Source organism: Urocampus carinirostris, chromosome 19 (assembly GCF_059441175.1).
Source record: "Urocampus carinirostris isolate Australia breed hairy pipefish chromosome 19, RoL_Ucar_1.0, whole genome shotgun sequence".
NCBI lineage: Eukaryota > Metazoa > Chordata > Actinopteri > Syngnathiformes > Syngnathidae > Urocampus > Urocampus carinirostris.
In genome coordinates this window covers 24,798,717-24,824,720 of record NC_142367.1, presented here as the reverse complement: position 1 = coordinate 24,824,720, position 26,004 = coordinate 24,798,717, and the positions used below count along the sequence as shown (strand labels likewise).

General features: G+C 44.4%; 1 pseudogene; it reads left to right on the top strand.

The window, feature by feature from the left end:
• Window positions 1–21,748: 21,748 nt before the first annotated feature.
• Window positions 21,749–21,906, top strand: LOC148347831 (U2 spliceosomal RNA; annotated as a pseudogene).
• The last annotated feature ends 4,098 nt before the right edge of the window (window positions 21,907–26,004 follow it).

The following is a 26,004-nucleotide window of genomic DNA, read 5'->3' as shown; positions in this document are numbered from 1 at the left end:
GCCCTATTTGGAACACCTGTGGCTGATTGGTGGCCACACCCTTCTTAAGCCCCCTGACTTCAGTTCAAACTTTGTCAGATCGTTGCGAGCTGTTGTGTTTCACTCAGTGAGCATTCCCATCCGACTCCCGTCCCTGTTAAAACCTGCTTCCTGCCTGCATCGACTCGCTACAACGGGTCAGATGTATCGACATTTCGTTCTGTGTACATTGTTACAAAGAATGACAATACGAAGGAAATTATTATTATTATTATTATTATTCCCGTTTTTGACCCGTTTCCAAAACTGACTATGCCTGTTCTGCCTGCCGCCTGCCTAAGACCATTATTACGAACTTGACATCGCCTCTGATCTCCAGCCCTGGTCAAACAACTCGCCATTTCTGCCTGTCTTCTTCCGAAATAAGAGAAAGAGGGAAGGAAAAGGAGAGAGGGCGGGACAAAGAAATAAAAAGGGAGAGAGCGTGAGAAACAAAAGATAAAAAGTCCTGAGAGAGGCGGAAAAGAAAGGGAAAGGAAAAAAGAAATCCAAAGTGAAATAGAAATACAGAAGAAGAGAAAAGAGAAAAGAAAGCGCAAAGGGTAGGAAGAAAGAAAGACAAAAGATAAAAGGAAAAAGGACAATAGAGCAAAATAAGAGACAGAGACAAAGAGCAACAAAGGAAGAGAAAAAGAGAGACACGGAGAGTGAAAGAGACGGAGACAGAGAGTGGGAGAAAAGGGGTGGTAGAGAGGGAGAGAAGGAGAGAAAGAGAGAGAGAGAGAGAAGCAAATGGAAAAGAGAACAAGAAAAAGAGACGGAGACAGAGAGTGGGAGAAAAGGGGTGGTAGAGAGGGAGAGAAGGAGAGACAGAGAGAGAGAGAGAGAGAGAGAGAGAGAGAAGCAAATGGAAAAGAGAACAAGTAAAAGAGAGAAAGAGAGAGAGAAATAGATGGTGGGGAGGCAAAAAATAGAGTGAAACAAATAGAACAATAGACGACAAGAAAGACAGGAGAGAGAGAAAGAGAGAGAGAGAGAGAGAGAGAGAGAAGCAAATGGAAAAGAGAACAAGGAAAAGAGAGAAAGAGAGAGAGAAATAGATGGTGGGGAGGCAAAAAATAGAGAGAAACAAATAGAACAATAGACAACAAGAAAGACAGGAGAGAGAGAAAGAGAGAGAGAGAGAGAGAGATCCAAGTACAGTGTCTTTGTTCGAGGCACCTGGCTTTGGCAACATCAAATTGACATATTTCAACCTGCAGCTTGTTTTTCTCTTGCGCTTCTTTGAGTGTTGTCTCGTGGGCCGGATTCAATCCCTTAGCGGGCCTGATCCGGCCCGCGGGCCGCCTGGTTGACTCCTGTGCTCTAAAACTAGGGCCCTCTATTGGTGGGAGGTATGTAAGACCCCAACAACAACCAAACAGCTATGTAGCAATGTGTGCACGGTGCTTTGTGTACCTCTAACTCCATTCATCCTAATTACCTCGGTGACTCGTGGTCGTACTGCTGCGCGAACCGCGTGACTTATCGACGTAGGCGCCAACGGCCTTGGCTTTCAGATGGCGCCGCGTGAGAAAATCCATACCAGAGGCGAGCGCATCCTCTGCTTTTTCGTTCGCACTTCTGTCCATGATTCCATGCTTTTCCAGGGCAATCGCGCTCATCGGGTTTTGGTTTGGAACGCTGGGTTTATCATACCTGTCAACCTGTGTTCCCTCCAAGCGCACTGCTCGCCCATTCTCAGAGCACGAGAAAATCTAGCCGGCTCACAAAAATCAGGGCTCAGAATGACTAATTAAGAAGCCACTTAAGTCAAAGTTACAGTGCATGAAGGGAAAAATTGTGTCCTAAATGCGGTATTTTGAAGTCGAGTCGGAGTAGAACGAAGTTGAGTAAAGTTAGTAGAGTTTGTCGAGAACCGGCTTCTTCGGCTCGGCTCACTAAAAGGAACCGGCTCTTTGGAGTCCTAAACGGCTCTTCGGGTTGTTTTTGCTTCTTTCATCCCAACATGACCAAATATGATGTAAAATTATGCACAAAATGAATTAAAGGAAAGGGGGGAATAGAACAAAAAAGAAAAAAATACCAAAATGAAAAAGGAGTGAAAAGCTGAGAAAAAAAGAAACAAAAGGAAGAGAAAAAAAGAAGGAAAAAAATTGAAAAAAATAAAAGAAAAAAATAAAAGAAAGAAACGTGGGAAAAAAGTAAATAAAGAACAAAAAGAAAAAAGTAACAGCTCGGAAAAAATAAACACAATGAGATTTTTTTTAAAGGAATTAAAAAAAAGTAGAGAAAAAAGACGGAAAAAAGAAGAAAAAGTTTGTGTTGCATTCAAATCATTTGCAATTATATCAAGTCAATCTTGTTGCCCCCCCCCCCTTTGTGCACAATTTTACTTAATATTTGGTCTAGTATGACAAAACGGCAAATCAATCGAGTCAAACGAGTTCGCCGCGGTAGCCTCTATCTCAGTATCATTTTTTTTCGTTGCAAACAATGCGAGCGGTTTGATGCTACTGTGCGCATGCGTCTGTCGCCTCGGATTTCATGTGGTAGTTATGTAGTGAAAGGAAGTCCGTTTCTTTTAAGAGAACCGGCTTTTTCGGCTCAACTCATTCAAGAGAGCCGTCTCTCAAACGGCTCACTGTCATGGTTGCCATGCCGCCCAATTGTTTCCCGCTGTGTGGCGCTGGGTTCTGTCATGGTTGCCACGGCGCCCAATTGTCCCCTCCCTTGGACACCGGCTGAAACGCGTTGACAGATTGCTCTCTGGGAGTTCTTAAACGCTGTCCTTTGAGCCGTTTGTTGTCAGAGCGTCTGCGAAACTCCTGCTAGATATGCCAAGTCTGTGTTTTTACCTGTTTTATTTTCATCCCGATCTGTTTGATTTTGACCATTCCCTCGTTCTGATTTCAATCTACTTCCGCGACCATCGATCCCCGGATCCTCTCCCCAATAAATTGCAAGTAACGTTACGCGATTGGGTTCTCGGCCTGTTTCCTGTCCTCCATTAACCAAACACAACCTGCATTCTCCTAACAATGCGTGCTCATTTCCTGATGGAAAAAGATGGACAAGAGACCGGCATTTCCACACGGGGGCAGATTTAATTTCTTAAATAATTCAACTAAGTGAACTCCATCGAATTAGCCGAATTAGTGTCGCTTGAGTCTCTGTCAAGCCTCCTCTCTCTATTCTCCTTCTCGATCTTCTGAAATTCTTCTTTTTTTTCCACAAGCTGGTGTACCGGCTCCACCCATGGGCGGGCCAGAGAATCCCCACGTGAGCTCCACCTCCTCACCTCGATGTCTGGACCCCGAGCGTTCCTGCGTCTCAAAGTCCCCTCTGATTATCATATCAGCCCTCCGTCCCAGTTCCGGCTGTTTTCTGTAAACATCATCCTCCAATAGCAATAATCTGCCCCACAGCCCAGCCAGTGAATATCTTTTGCATTAAATGTAATTTGGATTTGATCGTACAAAATCCTTTATAGTCAAATGTAGTCTTTATTGTTGAACTTTTTTTTTATAATAAACCTCATTCATATCAAGCAACTCAGTATCTCACAACAAAATGTATCATATACCGTAAATTCTGGACTATAAGCCGCTACTTTTTTCCCAAACCTTCAACCCTGCATGTTTTTTTTAACAGACTTGTTTACTGTGTTGCGAGCGTGTTGCTAATAGCGTTTTGCTACCCTTCACAGGCACGGTTTGGGATGAAAGTTAGAATATTATAATCAAAGCTTTGAAAACTCTCTCGGTGTACCGTCTTTCTTTGTGAATATGTGTAACCGATGTATAATATGTATTTGCACCTGTATATTTTTGTAATGTATTTATTTGAGACACTTATTCTGATATGTTTTGCGAATTAAAAAAGAGAAGCGGAGCAAACGCGGGCTGACAGGAAGTGGGGTAAAGGTGAGTGAGACCTGTAGTGGATATATATTTTTCCCACCCTTACCTTTGGAAATATAGACTTTTTTTCCTTGGATTAGTTTCAACAGGTACCCGGACTCTGCAGGTCTGCATCAAACCTTAAGCATCGGTATCATTTTCTGTTCATGCTGTGGTTTTTGGACTGTGTACTTTATATTCAGTTACAATCGCGGGACTCAAAGCCGGGTTTGGGCTGATTTTGTGATGGTATTACATGTTTTAATGTGGGCGCATGCGGCTTATATACAGGTGCGGCTTGTGCAAGTACAAAATCGGTTTTCCTCTAAAAATGTGGTGGGTGCGGCTTATAATCAGGTGCGCTCTATAGTCCGGAATTTACGGTATATTGTACATATATATATATATATATATATATATATATATATATATATATATATAAATATGGTGTAAGATTATTTTTGATTTTGTAAGGGCATGGAGCCCTGGAGCTTGACAGGTACGGTTTTTAACGGGTTCCGAAGAGATTCATATTTAGTAGTTAGGGTTTTATAACGATGCGCGGGTAAATTCATCTCGTTTGTTTTTTTGCTGTCAGGAAGTTTTTAGTTTGAAATGTTCATTATCATCGTAAAACTGATGAAATGATTCAAGCTTGAGAGTAATTTACGGTAAATTTCAAAATAAAACCAATCTGTGATATGGACGTATTAATAAGATTAAAAGCGGCTATTTGGGCGAAAAGATGTATGTCTTATACACAACGTGGGAGGAATTTTATGGTAGAACAGTGGGCCTGGGACCAAAGAGGTTCCAGGTTCGATTCCTATCATTATAATAAGTGCAGATTTTTTCCAGGGTTTTTTTGGAACGGTCAGAAACTTTTTGATAAAATATCGTTTTCTCCCTAAAATCGAAATTTTTTAATAAAGGAATTTTTCAGGGAAAACATACTGGACAAAAACTTTAATTTCCAACTCTGGGTATCTTTTTTTATGTATTCCTTTATCTTCGTTGTTTTATTTTATCCTCACTGTTAAATGTGAAACTGGAGTGCCACGTCCCATTTCGTTGGGTAGGGTTACTTGAACTGGATTACTTTCAATGACTTTTGGATGACTCCAATACCAAATATGCTAATAAAAGACAAAAGAAACTAAATAGGAATCAAATGATGACTCACAACACGTGGTAAGCTTTCTCTCCTGGCTTTGATCTTGTTGATCTCCGGCAAAACGAACATCAAATGCGACAGAAACAAAATGAAAATGCATCCAACATCATTTTTGCCGTTCCGTGTATTCCGTTACTCCCCAAGCCTGCACAAAATTGAGTCATTTTATTCATATTTAGTTTATTTTGTCTTTTGTTAGCATATTTGGTATTGGAGTAATCCAAAAGTAACTGAAAGTAATCAAGTTAAAGTAACCCTACCCAACCCTGGTTGTCACAATATGTTCAACCCATTTTGTCACAATGACAATAAAGGTATATTCTATTCTGTTCTATTTGTTCCTTTATCTTCTTTGTTTTCTTTTATCCTCACTGTTAAATGTGAACCTGGAGTGCCACGTCCAATTTTGTTGGGTAGGGTTACTTGAACTGGATTACTTTCAATGACTTTTGGATGACTCCAATACCAAATATGCTAATAAAAGACAAAAGAAACCAAATAGGAATCAAATGATGACTCGCAACACGTGGTAAGCATTCTCTCCTGGCTTTGATCTCTTTGATCTCCGGCAAAACGAACATCAAATGTGACAGAAACCAAGCCTGCACAAAATTGAGTCATTTTATTCATTGACATTTTATTATTTCCCGAACGGAGACAGGACCCACTTGCGTTTTTGGGAAGAAAGAAAAAGGGTTGCGCCCACGATCCGGTGTTCGCTGGACACGGGAAGCAGGTCGCTCTGATACTCGGATTGAGCTCCGATCTTCTGTGACAGTGTAAGAATCTAGAAAAAAAAATGGCAGTAGTCTTGTGTTTTCCTCCACTAAACCTCCGATGCACTGGCAACTCCATTTTAGGACTCAAGACAGACCAGACCTTCATTGCTATTCGCAACACTTGAAATTTAACTGTCGTACCTCAGCTCATTTTATTGATATTCTATAAACCGAATTCATAGCATCGTTGATCACTTTTCCAGCAGCGAGTCAAAGTCCATCCCGAAAATATTTCATTTAAAGCAAATGTCATTTTTCATATCTGCGCCAGCGGTTTATTGGCAGACAGAAAATTAAAATGTTTTGCTTTTACTGGACGGAAGAAGGTCAACTTTTTGAGTTTTTCAAGCGTGTCCATAAACCGAGACGCCATCATCGATGCTTAAAAGTAAAACAATGCTGCGCTCCATCATTTTAACAGGACATATAAAGTGGCTGTACAGTCATCCGGGCCCCCCTCCCTCATGTGCGCGTCGTAACCCGTTCAACTCTTGGGAACAGTAAAGCCGTCCTGCTGCTACGCTCCATCCGACCCTCCAAACAGGTCAGCCTCATAAAATCAAGTCAAGTCACATATAGCCAGGGTTGGGTAGGGTTACTTTAACTGGATTACTTTCAATGACTTTTGGATGACTCCAATAGCAAATATGCGAATAAAAGACAAAAGAAACTAAATATGAATCAAATAATGACTCACAACACGTGGTAAGCTTTCTCTCCTGGCTTTGTTCTCTTTGATCTCCGGCAAAACGAACATCAAATGCGACCAAGGTTGGGTAGGGTTACTTGAACTGGATTACTTTCAATGACTTTTGGATGACTCCAATAGCAAATATGCGAATAAAAGACAAAAGAAACTAAATATGAATCAAATAATGACTCACAACACATGGTAAGCTTTCTCTCCTGGCTTTGATCTCTTTGATCTCCGGCAAAACGAACATCAAATGCGACCAGGGTTGGGTAGGGTTACTTAAACTGGATTATTTTCAATGACTTTTGGATGACTCCAATACCAAATATGTGAATAAAAGACAAAATAACTAAATATGAATCAAATAATGACTCACAACACGTGGTAAGCTTTCTCTCCTGGCTTTGATCTCTTTGATCTCCGGCAAAACGAACATCAAATGCGACCAAGGTTGGGTAGGGTTACTTGAACTGGATTACTTTCAATGACTTTTAGATGACTCCAATACCAAATATGCAAATAAAAGACAAAAGAAACTAAATATGAATCAAATGATGACTCACAACACGTGGTAAGCTTTCTCTCCTGGCTTTGATCTCTTTGATCTCCGGCAAAGCGAACATCAAATGCAACAGAAACAAAATAAAAATAAATCCAAACAGCTCGCCAACATCAAATGGAGTCATTTTATTCATATTTAGTTTATTTTGTATTTTATTAGCATATTTGCTATTGGAGTAATCCAAAAGTAATAAAAAGTAATCCAGTTAAAGTAACCCTGCCCAACCCTGTTCACTTATATCTCAGGGTTGGGTAGGGTTACTTTAACTTGATTACTTTTGTATTTCTCCAATACCAAATATGCAAATAAAAGACAAAAGAAACTAAATAGGAATTAAATGATGAATCACAACACATGGTAAGCTTTCTCTCCTGGCTTTGATCTCTTTGATCTCCGGCAAAACGAACATAAAATGCGACAGAAACAAAATGAAAATCAATCCAAACAGCTCGCCAACATCAAATGGAGTCATTTTATTCATATTTAGTTTATTTTGTCTTTTATTTGCATATTTGGTGTCACGGGAGCGGACCAGAACGGAGGCAAGAGGCAGGAAGGGAGAACTCATTCGCGTTAAGATACTTTTATTAAGGAAATAAAAGTCGTCCAACTCTCAGGGACAAAACAAAACAAAAACAGGCTTACAGGCAAACAGGAACTAAGACTAGGGATACTCACAAAACAGGCTTTTACTCAAAATGTGCAAACACAGGTTTCCTCCGAATCAAACAAAACAGGACAGAGCAAAACAGAACAGAAAATGCAATGAACCAGCACCCGCAATACCCACAACCCACCCTTAAGAAGCACACACGCAAATTAGCTGATCTACTACAGCCGGTGCCCAGGGGGCGGGGCCAGCCGGTCACCATGCTGGCCATGACAATTTGGTATTGGAGTCATCCAAAAATAATTGAAAGTTATCCAGTTAAAGTAACCCTACCCAAGCCTGGTAACAATGACAATGAAGGTATATTCTATTCTATCTATGTAGGCTGCTTTTCAACCAAAAACGATTGATAAATGCACAAGGAAGAATACAAACTATGGGGACTCAAAGTGACCAAAACATAACCAAATGTTACCCTCATTTTTTTGCCTGTTTTTTCACGATCACACTGGATTTCTTCTGGGGGAAAAAAATTAAAACTTGGCTATAAACAAGGTGTACGAACCCTGGAATTGGTTACTAAGTAATCCAGGTACTTTGTCTGTTTTCAGATGATAATATATTAAGAGGCACATTTAGAAAATGCTAACTAGACACGAAAGCTGTGAAAAGGTAAAGAAACTAGAAGCTGTTTTAACGACACACTAGCACTTTTTCACGAAACCCTGCAGATAGCAGTAGCCCTTTGCTCTTGGCTCTCTGTGAGAATTAAAACCCCACCCATTTTCGAAATGCTGACTGTAAATAAACAAAGGATAGTTGACTGTGAGGGCTGCCGTTTCCATGACAAGTGGAAATCAAAGTATTTTTTTACTAAATCTGAAACAACTGCATCTCCCCAATTCATCAAGAGACTGTGTCTGTTTTCAGATGATAATATATTAAGAGGCAATATCCATCCAGGAATCCCTGGTGTTTTTACCCCGACGTTTTTCACAAGGACCCTGCGCACAGCTTCAGTCGACCAAGGATAATGGATCGCGGCCGCACGGTACTCTTCATTTTAGGTGAAAAGAACGGAAAAAAACAACCGCTGCGCATGACATAGATTTAATTGCTTGGGGTCGCCTGGGGATAATGGATCGCGGCCAAAAGAGTGCCATTGATTTTAGACGGAAATACAATGGCAGAATCTGAAATGTATTTATTGACAATTGTCTTTTTATTGATTTATTTGACGGGAAATACAATGCGAATGGGCAAATTATGTGCAGATTTTTAGCTAGCTTTACCTTTATAGCTTTGTAGTTCACTATCTGCCTAGGATTTTAGCCATTTACCAGCTCGGTGGCCTTGGGGGTATGGCGCCCGCCCCGAAACTGGGAGGTTGTGGTTCAAGCCTCGGCTGAGTCATACCTAAGACTTAAACATTGGCACCCGTTGCCTCTCTGCTTGGCGTTGGAATTGGGGGGTCTGGTCACCTAATGACTCCCAACACCTCAGTTGGGTTGATCGAGGGGGCTGGGAATCCCCTCCTCTAAATCAATCTCCCAAAAAGAGTCAGAAATGACTCTAGCCACCTCCCACTAGGGGGATATGGCTGTGGTATATATATAAGCAAGCTATCTAGCTAGTTTTATCATTTTTTCCCAGTTATGTTCTCCTTTCTAGCTAGGTACAGGAAAAATTGTTTACGACAATTTCAAAATCAATCAATTCACTTCACATGGTGTTTTTTTTTTCCAAGTGACTGACAGATGCGCCCCACAAATGCACCCAGAAAGTCACACGAGGTTTGCAAAGCCGCGTGACAAATGTATGAATAGCGCCGTTCCGTGTTGACTGGGTATTCACGTTCCGCCGGAAGATTAAAGTAAAAAAAAAATGGCGTCGTGAATAGGAGCCATAAATGTCCACTTCAACGGAGCCATGGTATGCATCCTTGGGGAGCTGCGAGGCACATTTCCATATATTACATCTCCTCGCCTTCGGAGGAGCATCGGTATTGTGGTGTAATCCCAAACAGCCCCGCAGACGGCGAAGCTTTTGTTAGGCCGAGCTCTGCTCTCAATGATATCGCTCACTTTGCATTCACCGGTTTTTCCTGGTAGCGCTTGGGTCCTCTTCGAGTGTGGTCCCGGGTTGGACGGCGGGAAACCTTCGTGGATGACGAGTGTATGGGTTTCTTACTCTTCGACTTGAATAATGCAGGGACTTCCGTAGCAGATTTAGTCAACTGAAAATGAGAGATGGCAGACTTTCAGGGTTTGGCGATAAGCTCGCCTTGTAGCGTGTTCGTTTAATCCGCATGGTCTTGTGAAAAAGTGCTATTGTGTCGTTAAAACAGCAGTGGCTCAGGAGGTAGAGAGCTCGTCTTGGGATCAAGAGATCGCAGATTCGATTCCCGGCTCCTCCGTGTTACATGTCAAAGTGTCCTTGGGTAAGACATTGAACCCCTAATGCCCCCACTAAGCAGGTTAGCGCCTTACATGGCTGCACGGCCGCTATTGGGAAATGTGAAGCACACTGTAAAGCGCTTTTGGAAGTCTTGACTTGAAAAGCACTATATAAATGCTGATCATTTCATTTCAATTCATTTCATTTAACTTTTCACAGCTTTTGTGGAAAGTAGAAGCATTTTAAAGGTACGTGACTGACAGGACTTTGGCCAGGTCAGGACGTCTCCAACTATTTGCTTAACTGATAAGAATTTGTCCTGGGTCGGGGCGACTCGGATCAAGCGCCCGACTAGAGAAAAACAACACGTCAGTGCGGAACACGACTGAATGTTTCGATGAAATAAACAACGTGTTCCCCTCTCATTTCGACTCTCTCTGCTCTCTTCTGTATGTTTTGGGGTGGTGCCGATATACGTCCTGCTCCGAAACACGCTTGAGAGACTATGTCTCTAGGCTGGCTTGGGAACGCCTTAGTATCCCGTCGGATGAGCTGTAGGAGGTGGCTGGGGATAGGGACGTCTGGGCTTCCCTTTTAAGGCTGCTGCCCCTGCGACCCCACCCCGGATACCCTGAAGACAATGGATGGATGGATGGATAGCCTCTTAATATATTATCATTTGAAAACAGACACAGTCCGTCTGCAAATTAGCCAGACGCAGATGTTTTGGATTTTAGTAAAAAAATACTCTGATTTCCACTTGCCCTAGAAACGGCAGCCCTCGCAGTCAACTATCCTTTTTTTATTTACAGTCAGCATTTCGAAAATGGGTGGGGTCTTAATTCTCACAGAGAGCCAAGAGCATAGGGCTACTGCCATCCGCAGGGTTTCGTGAAAAAGTGCTAGTGTGTCGTTAAAACAGCTTCTAGTTACTTTACCTTTTCACGGCTTTTGTGTCTGGTTAGCATATTCTAGAAAAGACAAAAGAAACTAAATATGGATAAAATGACTGAATTTTGTGCAGGCTTGGGGAGTAACGGAATACATGGAACGGCAAAAATGATGTTGGCAAGCTGTTTGGATTTATTCTCATTTTGTTTCTGTCGCATTTGATGTTCGTTTTGCCGGAGATCAAAGAGATCAAAGCCAGGAGAGAAAGCTTACCGCGTGTTGCGAGTCATCATTTGATTCCTATTTAGTTTTTTTTGTCTTTTATTAGCATATTTGGTATTGGAGTAATCCGAAAGTCATTGAAAGTAATCCAGTTCAAGTAACCCTACCCTACCCTGCATACAAACAAATGCCAGCTGCCGTTAATCTTGAGGGAAGAAGAAATGCAATGGCAAAGAGAAGCCAGAAGTGTTATTAAATGTGTGGTCTAACAAGTCAGACTGCCGATAGAAATGGAAACAATTTCAAGCACTTACAAGCCATTCACTTAAAATGTAAACAACAGTAAAATTCAAGCATTTTCAAGGATTTCAAGTACCCGTACTAACCCTGGTGTATACGCACATTTTGATTTCAACTTTTTATATCCGATTCAGAGCGAAAACACGGAAAAGTAGGTGTTGCAAAAGTATTGGCCCCTTATTCTCTCAGCTCAGCCAACTCCAGAAGTTCGCTAAAGACTTCTGAATCATCCAATGTTGACCTAAATGACAAACCATGACAGTGTGCACCTGTTCGCATTTGATGTTCGTTTTGCCGGAGATCAAAGAGATCAAAGCCAGCAGAGAAAGCCTACCACGTGTTGTGAGTCATCATTTCATTCATATTTAGTTTCTTTTGTCCTTTATTAGCATATTTGGTATTGGAGTCATCCAAAAGTAACTGAAAGTAATCCAGTTAAAGTAACCCTACCCAAACCTGCTATTGGGGTAGTTACTTAAAGGATTGTCTGTAAAGCTGATGCAAGCTTCACGACTCTGACGGGAGATCGTATCATATTCCGTTGTTTTTTATTTCCCCCGGGAAACATTTACAAATGTTGTAAACAAACGGCACGCATGAGAAACGAGTGCGCTTCATATCTCGTTTCGGGAAGAGGTAGTTGTCAACGCGGCTGAGTCATGATTCCTGTCAAAAAAAAAAATGGAATTATTTTTGGGAGGTTGCAGAAAGTTTCCGTTTATATTTCTATAGTATGCTTGTAACCGGGCAGCATGGCGGGGCAGTGGTTAGCGTGTGTGCGGAACAGTTCATGTCATGAGAACCTCCTGCGTGGGTTCAAATCCAGCTCCAGACTTCCTGTGCGGAGTTTGTATGTTCTCCCCGTGCTTGCGTGGGTTTCCTCCGGGCACATCGGTTTCCTCCCACATTCCAAAAACATGCATTTCAGGTGAATTGGCCGGTCCAAATTGTCCTTAGGTGGGAATGAGCGAGCGAGTTGTCTGTCCCTGTGTGCCCTGCGATTGGCTGGCAACCAGTTCAGGGTGTCCCCTGCCCACTGCCCGGAGATTGCTGGGATGGGCTCCAGCCCCCCCGCGACCCTAATGAGGATAAGCGGTACAGCTAATGAGATGAGATGAGATGCTTGTAACCAATGTTCCCTCTAAGCTGCGCGCGTGCGCAGTTGCGCACTACCCAGAGCTTTTCCGCGCACAAGAAAATCTAGCCAGCTCACAAAAATCAGGCCTCGAAATTGCTAATTAAGAAGCCAATTAAGTCAAAGTTACAGTGCATGAAGGTAAAATGTCAAAGTAGAACGAAGTTGAGTAAAGTCAGAAGAGTTTTTCGAGAACCGGCTTCTTTGGCTCGGCTCACTAAAGAGAACCGGCTCTTTCGGGTCCCAAACGGCTCTTCGGGTTGTTTTTGCTTCTTCAATCCCTACACGACCAAATATGACGTAAAATTGTGCACAGAATGACTTAAAGGAAGGGGGGATAGAACAAAAAAGAAAAAAATACCAAAATTAAAAAGTAGTGAAAAGCGGAGATAAAAGAAACAAAAGGAAGAGAAAAAAGAAGGAAAAATTCAGAAAAAGCCAGAAAACAGAAAAGAAAGAAACAAAGTAAAACAAGTAAGTAGAGATCAAAAAGAAAAAAGTAACAGCTAGGAAAAAATAAACACATTGAGATTTTTTAAAGGAATTTAAGAAATAGAAAAAAAACAGGGAAAAAGAAGAACAAGTTTGTGTTGCATTCAAATAATTTCCAATGATACAAAGTCAATCTTGTTGCCCACATTGTACTTCCACTAAAAAATGTGAGTAAGTACAGTTGTGTATCGTGCAACCGACTCAATAAGCCCCCAAAAATGTTAGTATTATGCCACAAAAGATACCAGGAAAAAAAAGAAATGGAAATCTTGTGAAAGAAAGTGAAAATAATTTCGCGTTGCTGGAAACTCAGCAAAATGTAACGTCATGTCAAGTTTTGGACATGTTTGATCATGACTTAGTTGCCACACTTGGGATTGCCGTTGCTCACTGTTGTTTGAAGCGCTGCTGTTCACCGACTTTGTGTGAACGCTCAGACCCGTAAGGAAAATGACAGGGAACATTGCATGTAACAGTAGTGACATTCTAGATCAGGGGTCTCCAACCAGTTTTGAGGCCAAGAGCAAATTCAAGGGCACGGGGTAACGCAAAGGGCACCTTGATAAAGCACTAAAGAATTTTAATGTAATTAATTGTTCCTGACTCCCGCCTGTCACGTTTTTCCACCGTTTTTTCCACCTGCCCGTTCCTGATTTCCCCGTTTGTCTCGGGCTACGACCTGTTTTTGATCCCGACTACGTCTGCTTTCCCGTCCCGGCTTATTACCCGTTTCTGACCCCGACCACATCTTTGCTCTCCTGTCCCGGCTGTTGACCTGTTTTTTCGTCCCTGACAACACCAACGCCCGCTACGGAAGATCCACTCCCGTGTTCGGATCACAATCCGATTGCGAGAGCGACTTGTTCCCCATCCAGCGAGCTTGCTTACTCTATATCTCAATAAACTTGTGGTTAACGTTACGCATTTGGGTCCTAATTCCGTTCTGGTTGTGACATTAGTAACACATTTTTAACAGTTTTTCAATATTTTAACTCCATCTTTGCCACGGCACCGAACCGTTGTCCCATGTTACATCACAGTTTGCAGATTATCGAACGCTGCTACTTTTTTTACATTGTGATCCGAACACGGAAGTGGATCTTCCGTAGCGCACGATGGCGGTGTCAGGGACAGAAAAACAGGTCGATAGCCGGGACAGGAGAGCAAAAACGTGGTCGGGGTCAGAAACGGGTCGTAAGCCAGGACGGGAGAGCAGACGTAGTCGGGATCAAAAACAGGTCGTAGCCCGGGACAAATGGGGAGATCGGGAACAGGCAGGTGGAAAAACAGGTCCAAAAACGGGACAGGCGGTAGTCAGGAACAATTAATTAGAGAGCAGACGTAGTCGGGATCAAAAACAGGTCGTAGCCCAGGACAAATGGGGAGATCAGAAACGGGCAGGTGGAAAAACGAGTACAATTAATTAGAGAGCAGACGTAGTCAGGTACAGAAGAGGTCGCAAGCCGGGACAGGAGAGCAGACGTGGTCGGGATCAAAACAGGTCGTAGCCCAGGACAATTGGGGAGATCAGAAACGGGCAGGTGGAAAAACGGGTGCAAAAACGGGACAGGCGGGAGTCAGGAACAATTACTTAGAGAGCAGACGTAGTCAGGTACAGAAGAGGTCGCAAGCCGGGACAGGAGAGCAGACGTGGTCGGGATCAAAACAGGTCGTAGCCAGGGACAGTCGGGCGCAAAAACGGGACAGACGTGAGTCAGGGTTGAAAAAGGCTTGCCTAGGATTCACTGATGTTCGCAGACGGACTGACAAGAGGGGACAGACAGGACTGGGTTTAAGTAGGGACAGGGAGCTCAACAGCCACTCAATGTGTCGAAGTGGTTCGCAATCAAAGAAAATCGTACGTTACGTAATCTTTGGGTAACGACATTAAACAATCGGTAATTGTGTCATTGATGGATTACTCGTTGAAGTAATTCACAATTACTTGTCTTTAATACTGCGCGCTGTGACTTTGGTCAGTGGAAATCGAGTTACGACTTCAAAACCACATTAGGATAAAAACTCATGAGAGCAACTGAAGTATCTCATTCTCGCTTTTGCTGCTACCCTATCCTGCCATCGTATTTGACGGATTAACAAATAAACAATATATATTTTAATTTTTCTATAAAACAACCGACTATTTATATACCAAAGCTAAATTATGAAACATTATCAAATTGCGTCGCGTTTTTTTTTTAATTGCATTGTGTCGGAAGTGCGTTTGTCACGGTTGCCATGGCGCCCAATTGACCCCGCCCGTGTGACGCCATTCGCTCTATCTAAGCTCAGTGCTCTCATTCTGTCTTTGTCAGTCCGTCAACGAACCTCTGCCCTGCAAGACGTGGGATTTGACTTGGATCGTGTTTCCTGTTGGCATTTCCTGTCCGGTACTGTTCCCGTCTATTTTGTCCTGTTTAATAACGGTTTCCAGTTTTGTTCCCGTTTATTTTTGTCCTGTTTATTATTCTCTCCAGTTTTCGTTCCCGTCTAGCTTGTGATTCTTGAATACCATAACAATGGTGGGCGTGGTTTAGCGCTCTCTGTCGGCCATTTTGCTGTTACGGCTACCCAACAATATCATTTCCTGAAGGCTGCTAAAAAAATGGTGCAGTTTGGTCTGAATAGTTTGTATTCTTCCTTGTGCTTTTTAACACTGGTTTATGATTGCACGGCACTATGCAGAGATATCGAGTGGTGAAATGACACACACTGCCCCTTTATGACAAATAGGCCTCAAAACGAAAGATTTTGAAAATGAGCCGTGTCACGGTTGTCATGGCCCCCAATTGGCCCTGCCCGTGTGGCGCCAGCTGTGGCTCATTGACTGATTAGCTTTCCGTCTATTTAAGCTCAGTGCTCTCATTCTTTCTTTGTCAGTCCGTCAACAAACCTCTGCCCTTTCAAGTCGTGGGTTTTGACTCGGTCCTGTTTCCTGTTGGTATTCCCTGACCGCTATTGTTCCCGTTTATTTTTGTCCTGTCTAATATCAGTTTCCTGTTTCGTTCCTGTCTATTTTTATCCTGTTTATTATTAACTCCAGTTTTCGTTCTCATTTAGTTTATCCTGTTTCTTTTCGATATCCTGTTTCATTATCAATCCTGTCTGTCCCGTCTTGACAGGTATCAACCCCATCCGTCCGATATCTACTCGGGCAGTTGGTATCGATCTCGTCAGCCTCTGGCTGCCTATCATTCCACGCCAGACTGCTGCCTAACGTGCATGACTCCCCATTTCCTGTAAAAGAAAAGGCTTGTGTGAGAAACGTCACGCGTTTGGGTCCTGATCCTTTTCCGGTTCATGACAGCGTTATCAAGTCAAGTCAAGTCAGATTTATTTGTATAGCCCTTTATCACAAAAAGTCTTAAAGGGTTGTACAGAGCACAACAACAAAAATTACCAGTAAAATACAACATCAGCTATATAGCATATTTTTCTAAGAACGGGAATATTATAGGCAAAATAGGGAATCCAAATGCCAAATATGATTATATCAATGATAATAATATTGTAATGTAAAGTTCATACTCACATATTACTTTAGTCCAGTCCGCCCAAATGTGAAATAAAAAGAAGTAAGTTCAGCTCGGAGTGAGACTCATTTTGCTTCTTGCAAGAAGGACACCGGCCAAATGTGTGTTAGTCACCGTTTGTTCCTCCTTTCCTTTTTATGCAGTTCCAGTCGTAAGAGTGCGAAGCAGGATATGACTAGAAAATCAATCATTGAAGAGAGCAGGACACGTTTGGGACATTGGGTTTTATCAGCAGAAGTGCATAGATTGTGTCACAGACCAGAAACGGCCACAGGACCCAATAGCGCTCGTTTTCTCAGTTTTTATTAATAAAGAGGGAGAGCAGGGCTTGTTTCCATGACCCGATGGTTGACGGACAAGAGGAGCAGGAGATGCGGAAGTGGCACTTCCGTGTCTAGCGAGGAGGGTCGAAGACAGGCGGGAATTACAAGTCGCTCGCCGGGACTGGAGAGCAAGGGCGGTGTCAAGTTCGGAAACGAGGTCGGCAACAGGAGGCAGGCAGGTCACAGGGCAAAACAGATCGGATAACAGGCAGGTAGAACAAAAATCAGGCAGAGAAAAACAGAGTCTGGCGTAAGAGCTTACCGAGCTGGGGGGCAACGGTTCGCATAACGATCTGACAGGGATCTCTTGGAAGTCGGGGGTTTAAAAAGAGAACATCAGCCAATAAGCTGTCCGGGCTGTTGGTGCCAATTAAGCAGTCGTAGGTGTTCTGAATTGGCAATCATGCCACATTGTTCTTATGGGGTTGATATAAGATCACATCACCCTTAGCGAATCTTAATTGATAACCGGTACAATGCAAGCGCGGGAGCATAACTTTCCCAAGACAAATGAACTTTGTTTCCAAAAATTGAAGGCCACGGGTAATTTTCCCAAGACTGCCGTGATGTATCATTTATTATACTCTCACGCCATCGAGCGACCAACATTATACACTGCATTTGAATATGTGATTCCTGCCTAATCAGAATTCACTTATGTGCACGTGTTTTATTCTATCCTCCAATCAGAAATATATGAAACGGTATAAGCAAGAGGCCATTTTGCCTTGTTTCAATCTGTTTGCTTTGATTGTGACTTAAAAGTATCTTATCATTTTGAACCTGACACAATTCAACATTTACAAAAAAAATGTAAACTAGGAATAATATGTGTCTTGGAGGATCTACGATGTTCTTATTAAAAACTTTGTCTGCGTGTTACTAACCACAACTAATATTCACATTGTTTCCCTGATCGGGTTCCTGAACCTATTTTTCCCGGACTTTCTTACATACCGTCTCATATTTTAAAAAGCCTAGGGACTGCAAAACTAAGCCGTCGCCACGCTGTTTGATTTTGCAAAGACCAGATGTGTTTTCGGAGAATCCACGGGACGATTACGAGCCTTCATTCCTCCCCTCGCAGCCACAAATTGAAACAAAACAGTCTCTGCCGGTAACGGCTGCCGGGCGATTGGCTTTCATCCTCCCCCCCTTTTATCGTAGCGTTGTTTCTGTGCGCTAAAGACAACAATCATTAATACGATTGCACTTTTAACACGACGGGTGGTGACAATCCAGTGGGAAGCCATTGTACCTGAGAGGAAGCATAAGCGCGCTTCGTCTCTAATCCTTTTTTCTTTCCGAGCGCTCGCTGAGATGTCTGTCCTTTGCCTCGGCTGAATGCTTATCGGCCTTCGGAATTTTTTTTTTTTTTTATATCGTGTGCTACGTGCTGTCGCGCTTCGCTTTAGTGTTACTCTTATGGCTCCCCAGCAGTTGCCACTGATACTTTATGAAAATCGGAAAAAAAATACACAGACACCGTGTGCAAGGACATTGTTAGGAAATATTAACCAAACACAACTTGCGTTCTCCTAACAATGCGTGCTCATTTCCTTTTGGGAAAAAATGGACAAGAATAGCCGACATTTTCTCACGAGGGCAGATTTATTTTCTTAATATTTAACTAAGTGAACTCCATAGAATTAGCCGAATTAGCCAAATTATTGTCGCTCCAGTCTTCGTCGAGCCTTTTCTCTCGAGTGTTCCCTCTCGTTCTCCTCCGATCTTCTGAAGTTCTTCTCTCAACCCACGTCTCTACCAAGCTGGCTTGCCGGCTCCTCCCATGGGCGGGTCAGGAACGCCCATGTGGGCTCCACCTCGTCGCCTCGATGTCTGGACCCCGAGCGATTATCAAATCAGTGCCTGGTGTCCGGCGTCTTGGCCTTCTCCGTCAGAGTCCTGTTATCAACAGAACTAAACAAAACATTCGCACTCGGAACGGCGTGACCTGAAGCTCACTCGGTGAAAATCTTCATTGCACTCGATAAATGTAATTTGTATTTGATCGTACGGAATATAAAACCCTTCAACATGAACGGCCATAATTAAGATAATACACTGTCACTGTGCCAGACTTCCTGTGCGGAGTTTGTGTGTTCTCCCCGTGCTTGCGTGGGTTTCCTCCGGGCACTCCGGTTTCCTCCCACATTCCAAAAACATGCATGTCAGGTGAATTGGCCGGTCCAAATTGTCCCTAGGTATGAATGAGCGAGTAAGTGGTCTGTCCCCGTGTGCCCTGCGATTGGCTGGCAACCAGTTCAGGGTGTCCCCTGCCCACTGCCCGGAGATGGCTGGGATGGGCTCGTGAGCCAGGAAAGGAGAGTAGACGTGGTCAGAGACAAAAAGAGGTTGAAAGCCGGGACGGGAGAGTAGCCGTGGTCAGGATCAAAAACGGGTCTTAGCTGGGGGACAGACGGGAGCAGAAAACAGTTGGGAGTCAGGGTCGAAAAAGGCTTGCCTAGTGTTAACTGAGGTTTGCAGACGGACTGACAAAAGGGAGATATAAGAGTGGGTTTGAATAGGGACAGGGAGCCAATCAGAGTCCGGGGACAAAAAGAGGCAAAAAGAGGTCAAAAGCCGGGACGTGGATGTGGTCAGGATCAAAAACGGGTCCCCGCCGGGAAAAGACGGGATTGAAAAATGGGACAGGTAGGAGTCAGGGTCGAAAAAGGCTTGCCTAGTGTTAACTGAGGTTTGCAGACGGACTGACAAAAGGGGACAGACAGGACTGGGTACAAATACTGATCGGGAGCCAATCAGGAGAGGGCACAGCTGAGTCACATCAGTAATTATGACAGGCGTAGAAAGGGGCATTTCTTTTACATAATGGACTGGGAGGTCGGTGGTTCGCGCCCCGGCCGAGTCATTCCTAAGACTTAAAAAGTGGTCGGCGGCGCCCTCTGTTGGCTGCGGCTGCATCGGCTCGCTACAACGGGTCAGGTGCAATCGACATTTCGTTCTGTGTACATTGTTACACAGAATGACAATACAAGGAAATGATTATTATTATTATTATTATTATTAAATAGAGGTTACCACCCTGTTTGTCTGGCATCTTGCAAATGAGCACAGCGTAGTAGCATGATATAACAGTGCCATCTTTTGGTCAAATATAGCACACTGGGGATTCAAGAAGACATCACTACCAGTGACATTCAGTCAGGGGAGGCAGGAGAGTACGAGCCCCTATTAAAGCAGCCGCATCATTAACCAAGCAGGTAGCAAACTGGCGAGTGTGTGTGATCGGCCATTGACCCCAAAGGTAAAAAGAGAAAATTAACACAAAACTTGGACTGAATGAATGAATTTTTATTTACTTTACCTTCTCAAAAAGTGGGTTTTTTATTATTATTATCTCAACGCAAGCTGCATTTTATTGGGAATGAGTGAGTAAATTGTCTGTCCCTGTGTCCCCTGTGATTGGCTGGCAACCAGTTGAGGGTGTCCCCTGCCCACTCTCTGAAGATACCTGAAATGGGCTCCAGCACCCCCGCGACCCTACTGGATAGGCGGTGCAAAAAAATGGATGGATGGATATATTCATAGGCAGCACGGCGGTGCAGTGGTTAGCACGTGTGCGGCACAGTTCTGAGGTCATGAGATCGAACATTCTGTGTGGGGTTTGCATGTTCTCCCCATGCTCCGGGCACTCCGGTTTCCACCCACCTTCCAAAAACATGCATGTCAGGTTCATTGGCTGGTCCAAATTGTCCCTAGGTGTGAATGAGCGAGTGAGTTGTCTGTCCCCGTGTGCCCTGCGATTGGCTGGCAACCAGTTCAGGGTGTCCCCTGCCCACTGCCCGATGATTGCTGGGATGGGCTCCAGCACCCCCGCGACCCTACTCAGGATAAGCGATGTAGCTGATGAGATGAGATGAGAAACTAGATATGAATCAAATGAGTATTCAAGAAGCCTCATCATTAACCAAGCAGGTAGCAAAGGTTTTGAATTTTGGGGGGTTCATTGTAGCTCTTTCAACATTTTGGGGTGTGGAAGGCCATTTAAAGAGACGGATGCGCCATTAAAACACACTTTACACCTACTTCACAAGCAAGCATATGCACCTCCACGTCCCACCTTTCTAATGGATCTGATACTTTATCCAGCTCACGTCACAATAGACCAATTACACCCGCCCGTGTCCGAACGCCCACCACGCTCCCAATACCGCCGCAGCATCCGCCTCCACATCGCCAGCAGCCTCATAAGTATTCATGGGAGAAGGCGCGCGGAATTAGTACACTCTGACTCACAACTTCTTAATTGCTGGTGGCAATTCTCTTTTGGCACCACCGATGGGCGAAGCGTCCGCTTGCCAAATATTGGGAGTGGGGGAGCTCCCCCGGAGGGGACCCGGTTGGCCTCCCGAGGAGCCGAGAAATGCATCCCTGCCGAGATTTGCATCCCCTGGCTACCATAACCACATTGACCTGGTTTTATCTCACTTTTATATTACTTTTCGGGAATGTACCGTATTTTCCGCACTATAAGGCGCACCTGAAAGTCTGAATTTTTTTCAAAAGCTGACCATGCGCCTTATAATACAGTGCGCCTTATATATGGCTCAATATTAAGTCGCAAGGTCTCGCAACTTACGCAACAGCCGCCGACTCGATTTTCCCCCGAACGTGGAGTCGTCCGCGGTGTATGCTGGGATTTATATACCGGCATTTCATTGGCTAACCAATGTGTCAATCATCATTTGAATCGATCGCTATTGGATAAAGTTATTCGGAGCACACGCGCTAACCACTGCGCCGCCGTGCTGCCCATCAAGTGTAGTATCTGTTCTTATCTAAGATCAAGTGTATGGATTGATTTTTGTAACGGGGACGATGGAATAGGAGCTTGCTCCGTCTACCCCACGCATCGGCCCGGTATTGCAGTACCTCCGGCTTCTCCCTCTCCCGTCAAAACTACTGTGTACTTTTGTGCATATTTTGGGGCATATTTCTCGGGCTGCTCCGAAAACGGGTGGAAAAACGAGTACAAAAACGGGACAGGCGGGAGTCGGGGTCAAAAATGCTTGCCTTGTAACAACAGAGTTCGCTGACGGACTGACAACAGGAGAGTGATAGGAGTGGGTTTCAAAAAGGACAGTGAACCAATCAGGTAGCCAGCAGCGGCTGGTGACAAATGGGCAGGCACAGGTGATGCTAATCAGTAATTCTGACAATGATTGGTCAATATGGTTTTTGGGGTAATCTGTATTGTTGACTCTTCCATGTCCCTATGTCAGACTCGCCGAGCGAGGACAGTCACTGCAACCAAGCGGGTCAGCTCAAATCCTCTATCTGATATCTGAGCCACCTAATCTAACACAATAGGTAATAGTGTCCCGGACCAGAAACAGACACAGGACCCAATAGCGCTCGTTTGCTCAGTTTTTATCAATAAAGAGGGAGAGTAGGGCTTGCTTCCACAATCCGATGGTCAACTAGCGGGAGACCTGAAAGAGGAACTTCCGTGTCGAACGAGGATGGTCGAAGATTGGCAGGAAACACAAATCGTTATCCGGGACAGGAGAGCGAGGGCGGTGTCAAGTTCGGAAACAAGGTCGGCAACAGGTGTCAGGCAGCTAGTGGGGAAAAACAGGTCGGATAACGGGAAGGCAGAACGGGGCAGAGTCAGGTCCGGAAACAGGTTGGCAAAGAGGATCAGGCAGAGAAAAACAGAGTCTGACGTAAGAGTTTGCCGAGCTGGGAGCAACGATCTGACAGGGATCTCTTGACAGCCGGGGGTTTAAACAGAGAGAGTGTCAGGAGGACCAGAACAGAGCAGGAGACCCCAGAGCGTTCGTTACAAGTCTTTTATTTGGGGAAGCGTACAGGGTTAGCGGGAGACGCGATGACCGTCGAACGTCAGCAGCAACGCCGTGAAGACAACTTCAGAACACGTAGCCAATCGTAGCGTGGGACGGAAGCAGGTCTAGTTTACCGGGACTGGAGAGAAGATCGTAGCGTGGGACGGAAGCAGGTCGGATCGGAGGCAGGCAGGCAGAATCAGGTAAACAAGAAGGCACAGGTAATCAGGAGAGTCATACGGGGTACAGAAGTATCCTCAGACGAAGAGGTCTCCGCGTAGCGTGCTTAAAAAGGGAACATAAACCAATCAGGGAGCGCATTCCAGCGAGTCAGATGATTACCCCAGGTGGCTCCATTTAGGTAATCATGACAGAGAGAGTCCAGAGTCCATTAGCCAATCAGCTCTCAGCGCCAATTGAGCAGTCACAGGTGCTCTAAATCAGCAACCATGACAAATAGGGCATTTAAAAGGTAAATTAAGGTTTCTATGTCGCGGAAACATGAAGGATTACTGGATTTTTTTCTCCTCTCCGGCTATTGTCAAAACTTTCCGCACGTTTTCAAGGTGCATCCCGCGGACACGGTGCTCTCTTGACCCCTTCTCGATCGAATCCCGGGGAGAATCCAGGATTTGAATTTCAAACCCGGCATCACCGCCTTCTCAGGGTTCGCCAGTCACGACCTGTGACTACGTCTCCCGGCGGACTCGGACCCTGCAGGCCTTCAAACCGGACGGCATGAAAAGAGGCCCGGGGTGCCGCAGGCTTGAAGGGGTTGTTCGGTGGCTTGGCGGAAGCCGCGGGGACGGAAGCGGTGCAACGACGGGGCGCGCCGTGGAGAATACTAAACGCGGGATAGAAAACAGGAACAGACGCCGAGCAACAAAGAAGCATCGCTTGCTGTAATGACATCCCAGGTGACTTGTAATTAATTTCAGTGAATATTCACGGAGCTGCCCTGAAGTGTCCGAGAACAATATTTACGTTCAGGCAGCTTGCCAGGCGACTACTTATGTTCGGAATAAGCACCGTTATATATCCGGCCAAAGAATACGAAACAACTACTTGAATCCCTCGCTTCTTCAGGCTTTGTCATCACAGTGCTTCATTACAAACTCTCACTTGTTATTAAAACCCGGGTATTATTACTGGATAACGATCAGAAACCGCTACTTATTGCTTGGAAGAATCATAATTACGGTGGAACCTCGGTTCTCGACCATAATCCGTTCCAGAACCCTGTTCGAAAAGCGATTTGTTCGAACACAGAAATCATTTTTCCCATTACTGTCGTGTCCAGCAAAACTCGAGCGGCGCTCGGCGACTGTCAGAAAAATACATATATTGGCCGCATCACTGAATAAGCCGCAGGGTTGAAAAGTAGCGGCTTATAGTCCGGAATTTACGGTAAGTCATAATTCCCGATATGAATCACCTGTGCCCGCTCATTTGGCGCCAACTGCCGTGGGTTCTGATTGGCTCCCTGTCACTATTTGAACCCAGTCCTGTCAATCCCCTGTGGTCAGACCGTCTGCAAATCTCCGTGTATACTAGGCAAGCCTTTTTTGACCCTGACTCATGCCTGTCCTGTTTTTTCTTCTCTTTGTCTCCCGCTACGACCTGTTTTGATCCCGACCACGTCTGCTCTCCCGTCCCGGCTTACCACTCGTTTCCGACCCCGACCACGTCTTGCTGACACTCCAGTTTCACACATTCACAGTGAGGTAAAAAAAACAAGAAGATAAAGGAACAGAGAAGATAAGGTTATAAAACAACCCCGACCACGTCTTGCTCTCCCAGTCCCGGCTACCGACCAGTTCTCCGCCCCTGACACGTCATTATGACCCACTTCCGCGTTCGGATCACAATCCGAGTACAAGAGCGACTTGCTTACCTTCCGGCGTTCGCTAGGCGGATGGTAAGCAAGTCTCTTTTCTTTAATAAAACATGTTGTGAACGCTACGCGATTGGGTCCTGGTCGTTTGGCGCCTACCGCCGCGGGTTCTGATTGGCTCCCTATCACTATTTAAACCCAGTCCTCTCTGTCCTCTGTGGTCAGTCTGTCTGCAAAAGCCTTTTTTTACCCTGACTCAAGCCTGTCCCGTTTTTTTTCCTGTTTGTCTCCTGCTACGACCTGTTTTGATCCCGACCACGTCTGCTCTCCCGTCCCAACTTACGACCCGTTTTTGATCCCGACCACGTCTGCTCTCCCGCTTCGGCTTACCACTCGTTTCCGATCCCGACCACGTTTTGCTCTCCCAGTCCCGGCTACCGACCCGTTTTCCGCCCCTGACACCGTCATTGTGATCCACTTCCGCGTTCGGATCATAATCCGAGTACGAAAGCGACTTGCTTCCCGGTTCCTCTCGTTTTCAATAAAACTTATGGTAAACGTCACGCAAGTGGGTCCTGTTTCCGTTCTGCTCCTGACCATATATACACCTTGCTTTTTTTCCAACTACGACCAAATCTTATGCAGCCAAGTCTCGATATTCCCCTTACATTTTTAATCTTAATTGGATTCCCCCTTCACGATAAATAGATGGTCCAAAATGTGCTAGCTGCTATCTTGAGTCACATTTCAACACTCAAGGTTTTTTTTTTTAAATTCTCATTAAGACAAAAAAAAAAAGTCCACAAGTGTCAGGACTACTTTTTGAAAGCAACAGCGAAGAAAAAAAAAAATTCTGAACATAAAGTCAGTCATTTCGAAGCGGCTCTTATCTTGAGGCGGCACCTTTTGTTGATGCCCGTTCCGCCGGTCTGGTTTTTTTACGGCGTCTGTATTTTATGTTTTGCTGACTTCTTCCGTTGGGTTATCGTTGCCGTAAAAAGCTTTTAATTGAAATTAGATTGTGATTTAGTTCCTGCGCAGTCGCCATTTGCCTCTTTCGTGATGGCGCAGTTTAAGGCTGAGACGAGCAACAATGACTATGGTTTTGGGCAAAGAGTTGCCAACGTGGCAGGGTAGTTGCTATGGAAACAGAATCGAAGTACTGAGAGCCTTCGTGATCGCTTGTTAGCTCCTTCGCGGATTTAGAATTATAAACAGTTTTGGAGAGAACGGCGTTGGGTGTCGCCCCCCAAAAAATACGCAGAGAGGACATATGGCAAAAAGGGAACCTGCTTTATTGCATTCGGAACACGTTCCAGAAGTTCAACATTGGTCTTTTATAGTCTTCTCAAATAAAGTTAAGATCT